Source organism: Periplaneta americana, chromosome 1, assembly GCF_040183065.1.
Source record: "Periplaneta americana isolate PAMFEO1 chromosome 1, P.americana_PAMFEO1_priV1, whole genome shotgun sequence".
NCBI classification, from domain to species: Eukaryota; Metazoa; Arthropoda; class Insecta; order Blattodea; family Blattidae; genus Periplaneta; species Periplaneta americana.
Genome location: NC_091117.1, coordinates 64006767 through 64025586, shown reverse-complemented (window position 1 = coordinate 64025586; position 18820 = coordinate 64006767). Strand labels below are relative to the sequence as shown.

The window sequence follows — 18820 nt, the reverse complement described above, 5'->3', positions numbered from 1 at the left end:
TGTGCTACCTGGTAGGATGGAAGAGAAGGGCTTATGGCCTTAATCCTGTCAGATTAAATAAATAAATATAAATATAAATATAATAGTTGTACATTGTGGACATGTCTGCAGACTATCCACATATGGCCACTGGTTGGCGATATGAAAAGGGTTTCATGAACTACAATGCCTGGTACATGCCCGTAAAGGGCAACACGTCGGAAGTGTATGTCTGCGGACTGACGGGTACATGGCAGCAAAATGTAAACCAAATGTGTCGACAATGTACCATACCTAACAGAGAGTCGCCATATGACTTTGTAGTTATAAAGATTATAAATAAAGTTATAAAAAAGAAAATAATTGCCATATTGTGTTATTGTTTTAAATAAATACTCGTTAGCTTTTAAGTAGCCTAAAGATAATTATATTTTATGCGATCATTCTCGGCCATACTGACTCACAGACAGCAAATACCAAAAAAATTCGTCCAACGTTCAAAAGAAATCGGTGTACACAGAAGAACAATTGAATGGCTGCCTAGAATAACGTTGTAAGTCCGTTTTTGGCCAAACTGAGTTTTCGGCTGAAAAAGTTGTATCGCACATCTTGCATATGTGATGTCATTTTCTTGCTGATATTGACACTACTTCGAGAGCTGTAGTATTTTGATTTTGTTGCTGAACTGAATAACGTTCTAACGCAAATAAAATGGCGGACAATCATACTTGTAGTGTGTCACATGGTCTCATAAAAAACATAAATAGAAAGAGAAAACGTAAGATTAATATCATGCAATGGAAGGACAATGTACCTAAGACACTAAAGGATCAGGGGAAAGAATATACTTCGAAGAAAGGTGACATGAAACCAGCTGTGAAACGACCTGAACTGGTGAGTAGAATAATGTTGTAAGTCCATGTAGGCCTATAGAGTGCTAAAGGAGAATAGTTAAAGGTGATAAGGTCATGGTTACTCTGAATTCTGCCATGGCCTAATAAGAGAATAAAGAAAAAAATGGATTCTTGTCTATGTAATATTGATATTGTATGCCTAAACATATGATTTAATTTTATTTATTTATTTATTTAATATGACAGGATTAAGGCCATAAGGCCTTCTCTTCCATCCTACCAGATAGCACATACAAATACAAAAAAGAAATACAAACACTGATGAAAATAATATATATTAAATTTAAGCCCTATAGAGGGTCAACAGAGTCAAAAGAACACTATAGAGCTCTCATCGAGCTAATACAAGAAAAAAGAAAAAAAACAGATAGCAATGATGATAGTGATAATTGGTAATAATAATAATAATAATAATAATAATAATAATAATAATAATAATAATAGGCCTAATAATAATAATAATAACAATAATAATAAATACATTACATATTAATTGTCAATTTTACAACAGCATAGTTACAATATTTACTATATTTCATGGGTTAAGACGAAGTTACGCAACCTGACAGGTGTTCAACAAGCAATTCCATGAACTAAAATGTGATTTTTTAATTTAAATTTGAATTTTGATATTGTCCGACAGTCTCTGACATGGTCAGGGAGAGAGTTCCAGAGGCGTGGAATAGATATGCTGAAAGATGATGAGTAGAAGGATGTTCTGTGCAGAGGAATAGAGAGAAGGTACATGTTCCGGGTTCGAGGTAGTGAAAGGTAAACAAAACGAGATGCTAGGTATGATCTAAGTTGTGTAATTTGTTTCAAACTGTTATGATATAAATTTGTCTATTATTATTATTATTATTATTATTATTATTATTATTATTATTATTATTTAATGTACTCAAATGTAATAATCATAAAGAGTCTACCAGGAAATATGGACAGTATTTCGGTTTCTTTGCCTTACAACGTTGTTCTTCTGGATTGACATACAACGTTTTTCTACTGTAAATGTTCAAAAAGTTGTGTTATTTGGAAGATGAAGACAATACATATAATTATATAAATGGTGTGAATACTTACTGAAGTATTAATACAAACCTAACACTCATATTTTGTAATATTTAATAATGTTAGTATGAAATAAACATATTTTTAATTTCCTGACAAATTGTAAAAACTGACTTACAACGTTATTCTAGACAGCCATTCAATTAGAGAGACGACATGCCCAAAAAATTCTCCGCTTCAGGGATATTGGAAACACGCATTTCCGTGAAAATCTCGAAACTGATTTTCACATTAGCAGAGTGCTTTCACTTTTTATCTCGTGATCAGAACAAAAAATCATTGAATTAATAAAAACGATATCGAACATGATCGCCTTCTCAGATAAAATAAAGCCGACACAGACAGGCTGATTATTATTCTAAATGCAGCAACATGAGACAGGAAAGTGGCTGGAAATCGAAAGTTCCTGCACACGGCGTCCTACTTGAGAAGCGCCTTATATTAGGGCACGTGACTCGATCATCAGACGGTTAGGTACGCTTACAAGGCCAAGCTTTTAACTTAACAAAAGAATTTCTGAGAAATTGTTTCTTCCGTCTTACCTCTTGGAAGGAAGTCCAAATGATGCTGAAGAATCTATAAACAAGAGAAAAACAAGAATGAGTTAGAGTTACTTGGTCTGAGATTATGTAACTAGGTATATGCATAATTATGAAAATTTTATAGTACACCAGTAATTTACGAATTTTTGGGTCTGCAGCTTTCTAGATTTCTATCAAGTTGTCGCCACTCCTCCATATAAAAATATAGTTTCAAGATTGTTCTTTACATTTCGACGTGTAACGCATATATGCGACAAGCATTAATATAAAACATGAAAGGATTTTATGAACTGGAAATTACACTGATGTCATTCGATTTCGGTTGTCATGGAATTGCTTGCGTCATATCTGATAATCGCAACAATGTGAAGGAGTCCATTTCCATACACAGGGGGAGTCCGCATTAAATAAATGACCTGCTTGGAAGCAGTGGCGACTTGTGATATTTTTTGTATGTAGGATATGAGATTGACGACTGATGACCAAGACAGAAACTAATATTAATAATAATATATTAGTAATAATAGTATTAATATTAATAATAATAGATCTAATAATAGATCATGCAAGATCAATACAAGTAAACCTATGTTAGTCTTTGAGTCACCATTCTGGAACTGACAATTTATTTGTAGTGAAGTTCGATTCTCCTCCCCTTTTTAGTTGCGAAGATGGCTCCTAAACAATTGTACTGTCCGATATTTACCCATGCTCCGTTTTACGTTTGCGCAATTAATTTCTTGCTACAGTTCAATTCTTCTGAATGATCAAATACAACTTCAGATATTCTTTCGGCTGTCCTGTCATCTGAAAGTCCTGTTAATTCTTGTATTTATTGTAGCTTATTTTATTTATCTTAATGTAATTTTGTTTTTAATTCATTTTATTTTTTATATTATATCACTTTAAATTATTTATTATTTCGTTTATTCCATTCTTTTAAAATTTCCAATGAACAGCATTTAAGAAGACTATAAGTGTACTTGAAAATTCTTATTGTAGTCTGTGAGAGAGTCTCCATCACCCAGAAAGAAGGGTCGTAGTATTAGGATACGCGGTCACATCCTCAAACGAGGTTAAACTCAAACCATACCCACCCTCCGCGCTCTCCCCTGTCCACTAACTTCACTGCTAGAAAAAACCGTTTGCTGTAAGATATTTGGATGATTCCACGGAAATTATTTCTGAGCTGTGCAGTGGCGACAACTCACGACAGAAAGTGGAAGCTTAAAGGAAATTATTACGTCGGGACCCATTGAAAATCAAAATCTATATTAAAATGTTTTCTATCCTCAGAGGAACGAAATTAAACTGCAGGATCATCCTCATATCCTTCATGGAGGAATCGCCACTGCTTGGAAGAGTTTAATTCTAATAAAACAAAGTGAACTTAAATTGTAAAAGAATAAAGATTCCCATATCTAGGCTAAACAAAACAGTGTCACTGTATTTTATTGATAATGCCTGCAGCAAATTTAATTGCTCATACGACAAATACAATTAATATGAAAACATACAATCCACAGGGAAGAGGTTGTGGCTAAAGTGCAAGCTCGCTGACCTTCCATCCAGGCGGTCCGGATTCGATCCTCAGCTAGGTCGTGATAGAATTTGTGAGGTGTATATAGCAAACGTTGCTCAGGTTTCTTTTATCGGGGTACTTCCGTTTTCCTCTATCATTGCACCAACACTCTTCATCTTCCCCTCATTTCACGTATCGTACGCAATAGTAAAAATAGATTGAGGTGAAGTCTTGGTAGTTTTGGTTTCCGATGCTGATATAGGGAGAGTTTGGGGCTCCAGGCTCCTGGAGTTTATCAGGCAACTCGTCTGCGGATGGAACCTGGCTCTATCAGAGGCTGAAGCAGAATGACCCACCTGTCAGCATCGGATTCACGAAACAGCCGCCTGCAGAATATATGCTGAAGGATAGAAAGTTAATACAAGCTTGGTATTACTTCATATTGATGGATAAATAACAACAATATTTACGAGAAGGGAAGAGAAGAGAGAAGATAATCAATTAGAGAGGGTCAGATATAAAGTTTTTTTTTTTTTTTTTTTGAAAAGTTATGCCTTTGTCCAAAAACATACATCACAGTCTTAGTTCACGCAATTTTAATTCATAGCTTTTAGCATCTAAACCCCATTTCAGTTTGGTTGATAGGCTTTCCCCTCTACTCACATTCCCTACCATCAGTGAAGAGGAAGATGCTACTGTTCATCTTACAAACTTTAGATAATTGACTTTCTACATAGTGACAAATTTTATTTCTGAAAGTGTTTACCGATACTCTATATTTCGAAAGTCCGTACTAAGCGTTTATATTGAATTTCATTGCTGTTTATATTAACTGGCACATTAAAAGCTACTGACGACAGAAGATAAATGTTTTCTTCACGGCTAGTTGCTACCCTACAGCATACACAATGGGACAGTCTCTACTGTGTCACTCCCCCCGACTTCATAATACAAACTAACATTCCTAAATGTAATTAATTATTACTTAGTTACTTACTTACTTACTTACTTACTTACTTACTGGCTTTTAAGGAACTCGGAGGTTCATTGCCGCCCTCACATAAGCCCGCCATTGGACCCTATGCTGAGCAAGATTAATCCAGTCTCTATCATCATATCCCACCTCCCTCAAATCCATTTTAATATTATCTTCCCATCTACGTCTCGGCCTCCCCAAAGGTCTTTTTCCCTCCGGCCTTCCAACTAACACTCTATATGCATTTCCGGATTCGCCCATACGTGCTACATGCCCTGCCCATCTCAAATGTCTGGATTTAATGTTCCTAATTACGTCAGGTGAAGAATACAATGCGTGCAGTTCTGTGATGTGTAACTTCCTCCATTCTCCTGTAACTTCATCCCTCTTAGCCCCAAATATTTTCCTAAGCACCTTATTCTCAAATAGCCTTTATCTATGTTCCTCTCTCAAAGTGAGAGTCAAAGTTTCACAACCATAAAGAACAACCGGTAATATAACTGTTTTATAAACTCTAACTTTCAGATTTTTTGACAACAGACTGGATGATAAAAGCTTCTCAACCGAATAATAACAGGCATTTCCCGTAATCATTTTTTCTGTGTTTTATTTCCTCCCGAGTATCATTTATATTTGTTACTGTTGCTCCCAAGTATTTGAATTTTTCCACCTCTTCAAAAGATAAATTTACAATTTTTATATTTCCATTTCGTGCAATATTCTAGTCACGAGACATAGGCCTAATCGTATACTTTGTCTTTTCAGGATTTACTTCCAAACCTATCTCTTTACTTGCTTCAAGTAAATTCTCGTGTTTTCCCTAATCGTTTCTGGAATTTCTCCGAACTAATTAATTATTAGTTGAAAATATTGTAAGAACTACACAAAAATATACTCTAACATGTAATTGTCAAACATCTATGATACTGTATTTTATATTCACTTATGTACTTTATTTAATATTTTATTTGCTAGTGTGTACAGGTTGGGGGGAGTGCAGGTATAAGAGGTAACAGCTACCAGTCTGTCACTGACGGACTCAGGGCAAGTAGAAGGGGAAAGAAATGTCTTCGCATCCTCTCAACTTATATGCCATGTTTAGATATTTTAAAATAGAACAGTAGTGTGTCTATTTTCGCTTTCCTTATCGCAAACCTATCAACATGTAGTTTTGCATTTCTCCCGGGGTTAAAGAACTGGGACGCGAACAGTAGGCCAACAAATTTTCAGAGAAGGTTGGAAACAAACTATAAGAAAATGGGTATAATTTGATTGAACAAATCGACCAGCTACAGTTATACGTAAAACAAGGACAAGGTTAGCATCCGCCTCATCTCTCCTAAGGGTATCAAGCGTATTCAGTCTCCTTGCCAACCGAGTTGCATTCTGCAGACCTACTGGGCTCATCTGCTGACCGAGATGCAGTGCGTGCGGATCTCCGGACAGGTGCATCTCCTGATCACGTACGACGCGTTTTACTTTCCACTTCGCAACCAGCATCAATTTCAGACTCCCGCAGGCAAATTCAGATGTGCTCGGACTCTGACATGGACGATCTCTCAGATCAAGGCTATTGACACTACGAACTATTCTACCGTTATCCGTCATGTCTCGGTTTCTCTAGATCACTGAAATATGGGCGAAAGCAGTTGTATCTTCTTTCTCACGGTGTGTCTTAGACATTAAACATTACTTCCCAAATACAGAGTGGGATCAAATCTTACCAAACTATTCTTGATAACAGAAACAACGAAATAATATAAAACAAAAATAAATTTTAAAAGTTGGAAATATAATTGACTGTATAAACCAACTCCAAACTCCTGGCACTTGCCTATGCGAAGCAAGCAAACATTCCGGAAGGGAAGGTTAGGGATGGAAGTAATCTTTTTCTAGCAGAAGGCGGTTGGAAGAAAGTAGAGAGGGGTGGGAATTTTGTAAAGTTATGACAGAAAACAGTTCCCTAATGTTAACGTGTAGTTTCAAATTGTAAGATTTATTTTGTTCCACGCATGTAGCCTTAATGAGATGAATAAATATTCAATTCATTCAATCATAGTGTTCTGCCCAAGGGCAGGTCTTTCATTGCAAACCTAGCATTCTCCAGTCTTTCCTCTTTTCTGCCTTCCTCTTAGTCTCCGCATATGATCCATATATCGTCGTTGTTCCTGCAATAACTCCTATATGACATACTTATCGATTTTCAGATTTTTGCTCTATCAAATAAATTAAATATTGATACAGAAAATAAAATCTCCTATATGCAACTATATTTCTTTGTTTCGAAAATGTAAGAATTCACAGTCTTCTATGTACATCTGCCATTGGATGAATAAATGTGTTTTTTCTTCCTACTGAAAAAAATTATATTTTGCACACAGGAGTTATTGCAGGAACGATGATATCTTAATGTCATCTATTATCTATATCAGGGGTGCTCAACCTTATGAATACTGCGGGCCAATATTTAAAAAAAATATTCTTTTGAAGGGCCGCAGACATCCTCCAATAATAAATAATTTACATAAATATCTTATTAATTAGTGATTACTGTAATTTATAGTAATTGATAATACAAATCTGTTCAAATCGGCCTATTTTTTTTAATTTTAAGTTTGAAACTTTACTATCGGGCCGCAACAAACATAGTGGCGGGCCGCGGGTTGTGCACCGCTGATCTATATCTTCTTCTGCCTCGAACTCTTCTCCCGTTCACCATTCTTTCCAGTGCATCCTTTAGAAGGCAGGTTCTTCTCAACCAGCTCTTTTCAACACATCTTCGTTTCTTACTCTGTCTGTCCATTTCACACACTCCATTCTTCTCTATATCCACATTTCAAATGCTTCTATCGCTTCTCTTCACTTCGTCGTAATGTCCATGTTTCCGCTCCATGCAATACCACACTCCACATAAAGTACTTCACTAGCCTGTTCCTTTGTTCTACTTCCAGAGGTCCGCAGAAGATACTCCTTTTTTCTATTAAAAACTTCCTTTGCCATTGCTATCCTCCTTTTAACCTGCAGCAGCTCACGTTACTGCTTATAGTACACTCCAAGTATTTGAAGCTGTCCACTTGCTGTACTGCTTCATTTAGAACTCGCTTATTTATTTTTCTTTCTATGATTAAGATCTTTGTCTTATTTGCATTTATCTTCATCCAATACCGCACAGAGCTGTCATTTAGCTCCAGTGGCATATCCCCTCAATATCGACTCATCTTCTGCTAACAATGCCATATCATCAGCAAATCTTACGCGCGTTATTCTTCTTCCACCTACTATCACCCCTCCCATGTTGTCCACACCCGTGGAGTAACGGTTAACGCGTCTGACCTCGAAACCAGGTGCCCCGGGATCGAATCCCGGTCGGGGCAAGTTACCTAGTTGAGTTTTTTCCGGGGTTTTCCCTCAACCTAATATGAGCGAATGCTGGGTAACTATCGGTGCTGGACCCCGGACCTATTTCACCCGAATTATCACCTTCATTTTATTCAGATGCTAAATAACCTGAGATGTTGATACAGCGTCGTAAAATAACCCACTAATCCTCCCATGTTCTGGAAACATCCATCTTTTATATTAATTGTAACAATGAAAATTATTGCATTTGTTCGATTGTTAAAGTCTTTTGTTTCCTTCGGTGCCTCAAACTTATAGACGAAAAACTTTGAGAGTTTTATTTTTATCTGGTTCAGTATTATATTTCTACTTCTATTCATTCAAGAAATATAATCCTCTTAAACCCCACTCTGACTTCTGGGACACAGTGTAGTTTAACCATCTCATTAGTACGAGTAATATACAGGATGATTCATAAATACCTGTAAAATCTTTGTGGGTGTAATGTAGAGATACAACTAAAACTAAAATGTTCTATACTACTTTTACCGCAAATCCTTACTTTCAGAGTTATGATGCAAAATATCTTATCTTGCTAGGTATCAAAAACCTGGACCAGCAAAGCCTTCGGATGTGCAATCCTCGCCTACATAGCGACTGCGTTAGATGTTTGTTATTCGTACACCCCTATTACGTATAGTTGATTTCGACCTGATAAGACTTCGTTTACTGTACGTAGGTATGTACTGATCTTAGAATTTTACAGACACCGTTCTACTCATTCCGAACTGTTTCATATCTATTTTGATGTCACTGCTGTAGTTATGCTACTTTCAGCATTTAAGTGGCATAAACGAGCGCCTTCAAACGACCCCAAAGGTAGAAGTCTGGTGATCTGGCTGGCCAAGTAACTGGTGTTGCACGATCTATCTTATAGTGCACAACTGAAGCCTACTGAACTAACGACAAAATGAAAGTGTACCTACGGGACTGTAGAAACTGCATCAGTGACATACAACTAAACATACCTACGTACAGTAAACCCAGTCCTATCAGGTCGGAATCAACTGTAGTGGGATGTACAAATAAGAAACGTCTACCGCAGTCGCTATGTATGCGAACGTGGCACATCCGAAGGCTTTACTGGCCCATGTTTTTTATGCCTGGCAAGATATGGCACTATGCATCATAACACTCTGAAAGTAAGGATTTGCGGGAAAAGTTGTATAGAACATTTAATTTTTATTTTTACCTCTATATTACACTCACAAAGTTTTTACAGGTATTTATGAATCACCCTGTATAATTCTTGACGAGACAAAAGTGAAAATATAAAATCAAATCGACAATACTGAAATGATAAACATCTCTGATTGGTTAAAATTCAACAGATTCTGACACTGTAGTCTATTGATTAAGTGGTAGGATGCATGAGCGAAATATTCAACATATTATTATTATTATTATTATTATTATTATTATCATCATCATCATCGCAGCCACCGGCGTAGCTCAGTCGTTAAGGCGCTTGCCTGCCGGTCTGAAGTTGCGTTCGGGCGCGGGTTCGATGCCCGCTTGGGCTGATTACCTGGTTGGGTTTTTCCGAGGTTTTCCCCAACCGTAATGTGAATGCAAGGTAATCTATGGCGAATCCTCGGCTTCATCTCGCCGAATAGCATCTTGCTATCACCAATCTCATCGACGATAATTACCTAGTAGTTGATACAGCGTTGTTAAATAACCAACTAAAATATTAAAAAAAAAATTATTGTTATCGCTATCAGATTTTGTTCTTTCAATTTTTGTTAAATTTTACTGATTGCTCGTAGAGTGTAAGAAGAGGCTCTATGGTTTTAAATCTGCCAGTATAAATAAATAAAGAAGTAAGTAAATAAGTAAATAATTAAATAAGTAAATAAATAAGTTAATTAATTAATTAATTAATTTTCAGTAACATCTTAAGAAGAAGTATTCAGCAAGATGTAGCGCGTGCAATTCCGATCTCACAAGAAACTAATTTGAATAATAAATTTGCTGTAATGATTCCACGTCCTATATCTGCCAATTCCAAACGAAAGTAACCAAACCGCAGACCTCTGAGAACTAGTACCTGGGCGGAACAATGGCACGTGATGCCACTCTAAGAGGCACGATGTGTTCTACACTTAGCATTACCATGCTAACCCGGTTTCCTATCTCACTAATAACACCGAGGCGGTATTGTTGAAGCTATTGGAGCGTGGTAAAAAATAGAGAACATCACGAGAGTTTCCGAATCGTGTTCGAAAATAAATAATTGAATATATAACAAGATCGGCTGCCCTTCCCTGCCAAGTACGCCTCTCTCTTTTACACATGGCCCATGTGATAGCAACGCACAGCTATTGTTATTTGTGTTCTAGGAAGACATTAATAGAAGGTATTACTATGCAAATTATTACCTGGGGGAAGAAACGAAAAGTAAATCTACAGGCTGAGAGAGCGAAAGCACTTGATTTCTAAGAACTCGCAGCTCCCAAAATTCTGGAAAAAATGTAGGGTAGTAGGACTAAATCATGATGAAAGCACTCTGCGTGCATTGACATGCAAGCATATATTATTCACAGAGTACAGTCCACGTGGTTTCGAGTATAGCCTATGGCTCCGGATTTGAAACTTGCTCATAGAAATTATATGTATTCGTTGTCTATTTGTTATGCCTTGCGTAGAAGCTATGTGCCATAATTATTAGTTGGTGTTACAGAAATCCACGGGCGTACGTAAGAGGGGAGTTACAGGGTTTGATCCCCCCCCCCCCTTGAACTTAAAAAAATTACTTAGACTATTTAGAATTGAGTATATTTTTTTTTTATAAATAATCGTTTTCCCTTTTCCAATATTTCACTGTCTGAGTAACAAAATCTACATCGTCATAAGACACAGTCCTTCTACTCCTCCTTCAATATTGTCCCTGTGCTTGGTGCTGTGCCACGTTCGAATTCTAACAATGCTATCTTTATTATAGAAAGACCTCCCACCTAGTACCGACCTTGTAACACAATGAAGCCGACACAATATGACATTTAACTTGTTCAAATTAAGCTTTCAGGAATAACTCCCTGTAAAGTTAATTTGAATAATTTCGAGGGAAAAAATTGTTCCGGGGCCGGGTATCGAACCCGGGACCTTTGGTTAAACGTACCAAGGCTCTCCCACTGAGCTACCCGGGAACTCTACCCGACACCGATCCAATTCCTGAAAGCTTAATGTTGTTAACGTAAAACAATGCCCCTTGGATGTGTGACTCGTCCTTGTATGATATGTGACAGGAATTAAACTTGAACATTCGACTCTCACTCAAGATATATTTAACGACGATGTGCAGCTGCTTGTCCTCATATTTGAAACTTTGAAGCTCGTTAAGGCGATGTACGTATCACTACAAGCTTAAACGACATAATAAAAATTCGACCAATTCCTAAAAGGAGAAAAACACCGGACATAAATAGTAACTAGACAAGCCGTTACAACTGACATGAAGGAAGGAAAAGTGGCTACTATTTGTGACGACACAAGCGCCTTGTATGGAGGAGTGGAGAGAGTGACATGCTAGAAATATATCTGGCGAAGGAGCTGTCCTAACGGAAGATGTGATTTACGTTCAAGGAAGGGTCACGAGCGGAGACACAGGATTCCGGTTTGCAGAGATGTGGCATTTCAATCACATGAGGAAATAATATTTTTACACACAATGCAGAGAGTATTCCTGTATGACTGTTGAGAATAAATATAGCAGCGAAGCAATTCAGATATACAAGATGAAACTGCTTCAGTATATGCATAAAGTTCTTTATATCGAAGTTTATCTGTGCCAGGTTAAATAAAACTATTATTATTATTATTATTATTATTATTATTATTATTATTAATCTAAAATGGAAAATAATAATTATAATATATCACTTTTATCAGTAAATGCGACAACAATATATTAATTTTCTGAGCTATAGAAATGGGATAAACTGTTCTTTTTAAGAAACAGTTTCGACTGTAACTGTTGCAAAATAACAGTTTCAAAGAAACAGTTTCATAGGAATATGTTTACAACGTCAGTGCCAACTGTTTCAACTTCTCATATGTTTCAGGAACATGTTTCAAAGTCCTTGAATTGTCTTAGATCAACTGTTCAGTGTATTATGACGAGTCCTGTGGAGTAACGGTCAGCGCGTCTGGCCGCGAAACCAGGTGGCCCGGGTTCGATTCCCGGTCGGGGCAAGTTGAGGTTTTTTCCGGGGTTTCCCTCAACCCAATATGAGCAAATGCTGGCTGGGTAACTTTCGGTGTCGGACTCCGGACTCATTTCAGCGGCATTATCACCTTCATCTCATTCAGACGCTAAATAACCAAAGATGTTGATAAAGCGTCGTAAAATAACCTACTAAAAAATTATGACAACGAAAGTAATCATTTTTCGTAGGTTACTGTTAAAGAGTACAGTAAATAACTACAATTAAAAATGAATCGATCTTAGTAAAAAATAACGCATATAACCATAGAAGCGTTTAATAACTATAAGACATTATCCGATATTTTTTTGCGGTATATTAATTATTAACACTATGTCAGGGCACTATAAACATATTCTCCATCAATGGGCGGCTAATAATTATTAATATCGGATTTATTAGGGAATTTGATTCGTACAAAGAAGTTGCGCGATACTGCATAATGTTGCACGAAGGCCGAATGGAAAATCTGTATTATCTACTTTCGGTTGGAGGTTGATGATAGCGCTACACGTGGCCTTTGCAGGCAGCAAAGAGCAGAGCAGTGGCAAAGAGGAAGGAAACTGTTCAGAAATTGAACTGATTATCTCTTGTGGAAAGTTGAAGTGATCACTGGAGCAGTTTAACATTGTTTGGAACAGTTGGAACAGGTTATTTCACGAAACTGTTTGTTGCAATTGTGAAACAGTTTAAAAAAAAACTGTTCCAGCTATTTTTACCCATCTTTACTGTACAGCAGATTATACTCTATTTGACAGGAAAGTAATATTGAAATCATAAATAAATGAAAAACTCATACCCTACCTGACTCAATTATCAAATACAGGAACTCCTGGATGCAACATATGGACTATTATCTGTGCATTTCGAACTGGAGGATCAAGGTCACGTACAAATGTACAAAAGTACAAACCACGCACGAGTCACTGAACTGAAAACTGTGAACTGACGCATTGGACAGCTCCAAGCTGACTTTAGTTGAGGAGAATGATCCAGGATCAGAGTCAATATGATGCACTCTAATGGCAAGGAAAGCTTTAAATTCCTTGTGAACTTGGTTCTGTTATTAAATCATAATTCCTAAGCATTATATAATCAATTAAACTTAATGCATTTTTGTCAACTTTCGCAATATAAATTACTTCCACTAGAATTCTTCAAATTTTCTTCAATATTCGTTTTCCCATGCAAAAGCGGTTTTCATATCCGAAAAGTAGAGTGTTTGAGGATTTCATACATATTATCATATGATGCGGTTTGGATAGTTTCTCAAATGGACATGAAGGTTGATATTTTCGTGGAATGACCCACATCAAACACGATGTTATCACAGTCTAGTATATACAGTCACGAAGCTCAATACGTAGTAAATATGCATCCATAGATAGTTGCTAACCACTAGGATCGCTAATATCGCCTCATTACAGACAATACGAAATAGTACCGGCACAGTCAATTGCTCCTAGCACCCTCACAAGTCAAGCTTCGTAACTGTATATACTAGACTGTGATGTTATCTTTAGCTCGGAAACTGAGACATGTGTTAGTAAAGTTATGAGAGAAAGAATAGAGAAAGAAAACGAACAAAGAAAGAAGGAAGCAATGCAAACGAGAAAGGTGTATAAAAATAAAATGAGAATAAGAAAGAAGAAAGAGCAGATGAAAGGAACGAGTGGAGAATAAAAAGGAGAAGACGACGAAAAGGAAGGTGGTAGAATAAGGGAAAGGAAAGGTAAACAGATCAGGAGAAGAACATTAAAATAAAAGTATAGGATAGGAAAGAAGAATAAATTAAGCAAAGGAACAGAGATGACAAAGCATAAGAATAAATGAGACATAACACGATGAGAATAACAATAAATGAGACATAACACGATGACAATAAGAATAAATGAGACATAAAACGATGAGAATAAGAATAAATGAGACATAACACGATGAGAATAAGAATAAATGAGACATAACACGATGAGAAGAATAAATGAGACATAACACGATGAGAATAAGAATAAATGAGAGATAACACGATGAGAATAAGAATAAATGAGACATAACACGATGAGAATAAGAATAAATGAGACATTGCACGATGAAAATAAGAATAAATGAGACAACACGATGAGAATAAGAATAAATGAGACATAACCCGATGGTAATAAAAATAAATGAGACATAACACAATGATAATAAGAATAAATGAGAGATAACACGATGAGAATAAGAATAAATGAGACATAACCTGATGGTAATAAAAATATGAGACATAACACGATGAAAATGAGAATAAATGAGACATATCACGATGAGAATAAGAATAAATGAGTCAACACAATTAAAATAAGAATAAATGAGACATAACACGATGAGAATAAGAATAAATGAGACATAACCCGATGAGAATAAGAATAAATGAGACATAACACGATGAGAATAAGAATAAATGAGACATAACACGATGAGAATAAGAATAAATGAGACATAACCCGATGAGAATAAGAATAAATGAGACATAACACGATGAGAATAAGAATAAATGAGACATAACCCGATGAGAATAAGAATAAATGAGACATAACACGATGAGAATAAGAATAAATGAGACATAACACGATGAGAATAAGAATAAATGAGACATAACCCGATGAGAATAAGAATAAATGAGACATAACACGATGAGAATAAGAATAAATGAGACATAACACGATGAGAATAATAAATGAGACATAACACGATGAGAATAAGAATAAATGAGACATAAGACGATGAGAATAAGAATAAATGAGACATAACACGATGAGAATAAGAATAAATGAGACATAAGACGATGAGAATAAGAATAAATGAGACATAACACGATGAGAATCAGAATAAATGAGACATAAAATGATGAGAATAAGAATAAATGAGATTACACGATGAGAATAAGAATAAATGAGACATAACACGATGAGAATAAGAATAAATGAGACATAACACGATGAGAATAAGAATAATAACGAAGTAACTAGATGATAAACAGTATAAAACATAAGAAGGATAAAAATGTAAAATCTGATAAACTTAGAAGAAAAAAGGAGAAGGGTATGTTTGTATTATGGTAATAGGAATAGGCTATAGTGAAATGTAATAAAATTTGCAAAAATACAGCCGCCTTACCTACAATAAATCTAAAGATCTGTCGCAGTAAATCTAATATGAACAGAATAAGAACACTGTTACTCCCTCTGTCACAATGCATAGAGAACGATGTAACACCACGTGGCACAGTTGCTGTCAGCTGGCACACTCTCAAAGGCACGCACTGTTGTAATGAATAGCACACGACAGGAGTTGCACAAAGTGAACAAAGAACGGTTGTAATATAACATACGCTGGTGCGCCTCTGAAAGAATGTCATGAAGGTGATATACAATGTTTTCATGTTATACTCGTATGTTCGACGTGTTTCAAAATTCAGCTTCTCTAAGATGTGAATGACATTGGAATGGAATGGAATTTACGAGAGGGGGGCACTGTGTTTCAGCCCTGCGACCTGTTTCGATGTATTGCGCTAACCCTCAAGCTAGGCGCAATCCCAAACCCACACCGGCTGACTACACTAAGGTTCGTTGCATACCCAGGTTCCGAGCAGGCAACTTCACTCGTCCCTAGGCCCTCCGTGCGTCACTAGCCGGCGATCGGGGAATGCTATAGAATGATGATGAAATGTTGAAGTGGTAAAGGAATTATGTAGATGTCAAATATGGGGGGGAAATGGGAGAACCCCAAAGAAAAACCTCAACTGTTACTTTGTCTGCCACAAGTGTCACTGGATTTTCAGACATGATCGGGACTCGAATTCGGGCCGCCAACGTGACAGTCTGGAGATCTGACCGCAGGGATGTGAATGATATTAGACTACTTCTTATATAGGGTGCGGCAGTGAGATATGACGGTTTTTATAGCCCTGTTGTGGGACACTCTGGACGAATTAAAAGAAAACACATATACTGGAAGTAATCTAGTACAATACAATTTATTAAAATCTGATTACTTTTTAAAAATCACATTTCGTAAGTAGCCTCCACGGCAACGAATACATTCCTGCAATAATTTGTTTCCTTTTATGCATAATAAGACAATGATTTCTATTTACGCATCTTTCAATTTTCCTTACTCATTGCCTCATGTACCCGGACCCAATTTGGTACTAGCATTGCGAAGCACATTATAGTGACCTTCAATCGCATACAGTGAATTTATATTCCTGCAGCTTTATTGGCTCATATAATATACGATGAAAGAGTAATGGAACGGAGAAAAATTCTCTCCGGCGCCGGGATTTGAACCCGGGTGTTCAGCTCTACGTGCTGATGCTTTATCCACTAAGCCACACCGGATACCCACCCCGGCGTCGGACAGAATCGTCTCAGATTAAGTTCCAAGCTGAAAACCCGGGTTCAAATCCCGGCGCCGGAGAGAATTTTTCTCCGTTCCATAACTCTTTCATCGTATGATGGAAATATCATATGTACTTCGCTACATTAAAATAATATATATCATATAATATAGTTGCAGTAACTTATGAAATGGCCTCGTATTTTATTTTGCTTTTGAGCGCTCCAATAGATTTTTGTCTGTCACTGACTTTTGCGAGACGAAGTCAAGAGCGCGTGCATGATAGGTAATATTCAGAACAATTTACGCGAATGAATTAACTGCATGAATGCACTGCAAATGCACACGAACGTCCATCTATGGTACAAGAGAAATAGCTCTATACAATTACAGACGAACGGACTGAAAGACAGCATTTTCGAAACCATATTTTTCCTAGGATCACGATAAGTTACTTTCTCTAATGAGAAAATAAAAATTGTCATGTATGGATATAAAGACATTTTGTACACCCTGTATGTATGCATTAACCTACTATTTACATAGGGTCGGCACGGAATGGTGATATCATTACGCTGGTGCAGCAATAACTTCATTCCTGCAGCTCTCTTTCGCATACCACGAATACTTGCATCATTCAGACTATCATTATCATAGAATGAGGCGGATAGCCTGTCTAAGTCTTCATATTTATTCATTTGTTCTCAATGTTACTTCTTTACTTTCTTCTTGTTTAGTGCTGTAATAATTTATTCACATCAACAGTGCAGCATAGAAATTCTCTGATCTGTATCTTCCTCCTCAATAAATCAACATCGTTAGAAACTTAAACATTACAAACCAAACAATATTAAAATGTAAAGTAGGAGTAAACACTTCCGCATTTTATTGTTAGGATTTTGGTTACCCAAAAATCAGCCAACACGCAAAATAAAAATGTAGTCCTGTCCTAAAAATATCTATAAAATTATAAAAATTGACCTAATGCAATTAATAATCTACTTCCTATGAGTAACAGATTTATGTTAAGTCCGCGTCACCGTTTTTGGCGTGTGAAATAAGTAATGGGAATGTTAAGTGCGAGTGTTTTACATTTGCCGCAGTCAGTCTGACAAATGTGTTTGGCAAATGGCTGATGTGACGTGTATAGGAAGTGGTACCATTCTCAGCTGCACTAGCAACATGCTCACAAACTAGGCATTATATATCTAGGGCACAGGCTAAAAACGCTGGCGCCAGCTGTACGACTCAATTTCCTAGACTCTTGCAGTAAGAGTTAAGTGAATGTAATAAACGAAATTAAATAAACTGTCATAACAGTAAAGTAAATAACTATTTTTGAGGCACAGACAATTAACAATTAACTGGTTTACTGTAAAGAAGTACATAACAATATCTCGTAGCCCTTAAATGTTGTTATTGCTAATTTTATTATCCATCTGTATGTAAGGAATTCGAAGCTTTTTTTACATTTTTTTTGCAGTTACGCATTTATTGTGCAGGTATTTTTTTTTCGGTTCAATTCAGTTCAATTTGTCCGTGTCCACACCAAAGAATAACTGTGTAATTTTTTAATATATTGCAACCACTCACGGATTATAAATATTATATAGTAATAAACTATTCCACGCAGATTACAGTATGCTGTACCATAAACGGACATTTCTTGTGTATAGAAATGTATCCTTCCACATTGCTGTGTTTATCGGTAGGATGTTCGTACCAAAACTGTTAAGTTCAGTGAGCTTGGGTCGAATGAACAATAGTGACGCAACTCTGAACGTCAATATTATAAATCTACAAAACAAACATGTACAGTCGAGTGATAACCCAAA

The 18820-nt window shown here is 36.4% G+C and overlaps 1 protein-coding gene across 4 annotated transcripts in view; it reads right to left on the bottom strand.

Moving 5' to 3' along the window:
* The window catches only part of Exn (Ephexin), a 467843-nt gene that overhangs the window by 309460 nt on the left and 139563 nt on the right, over positions 1 to 18820 (bottom strand). For all 4 annotated transcript variants that reach the window (XM_069821311.1, XM_069821340.1, XM_069821349.1 and 1 more), the window contains exon 3: positions 2507 to 2540. The gene's annotated coding sequence lies outside the window, so the exon portion shown is untranslated. The remainder of the gene's footprint in view (positions 1 to 2506; positions 2541 to 18820) is intronic.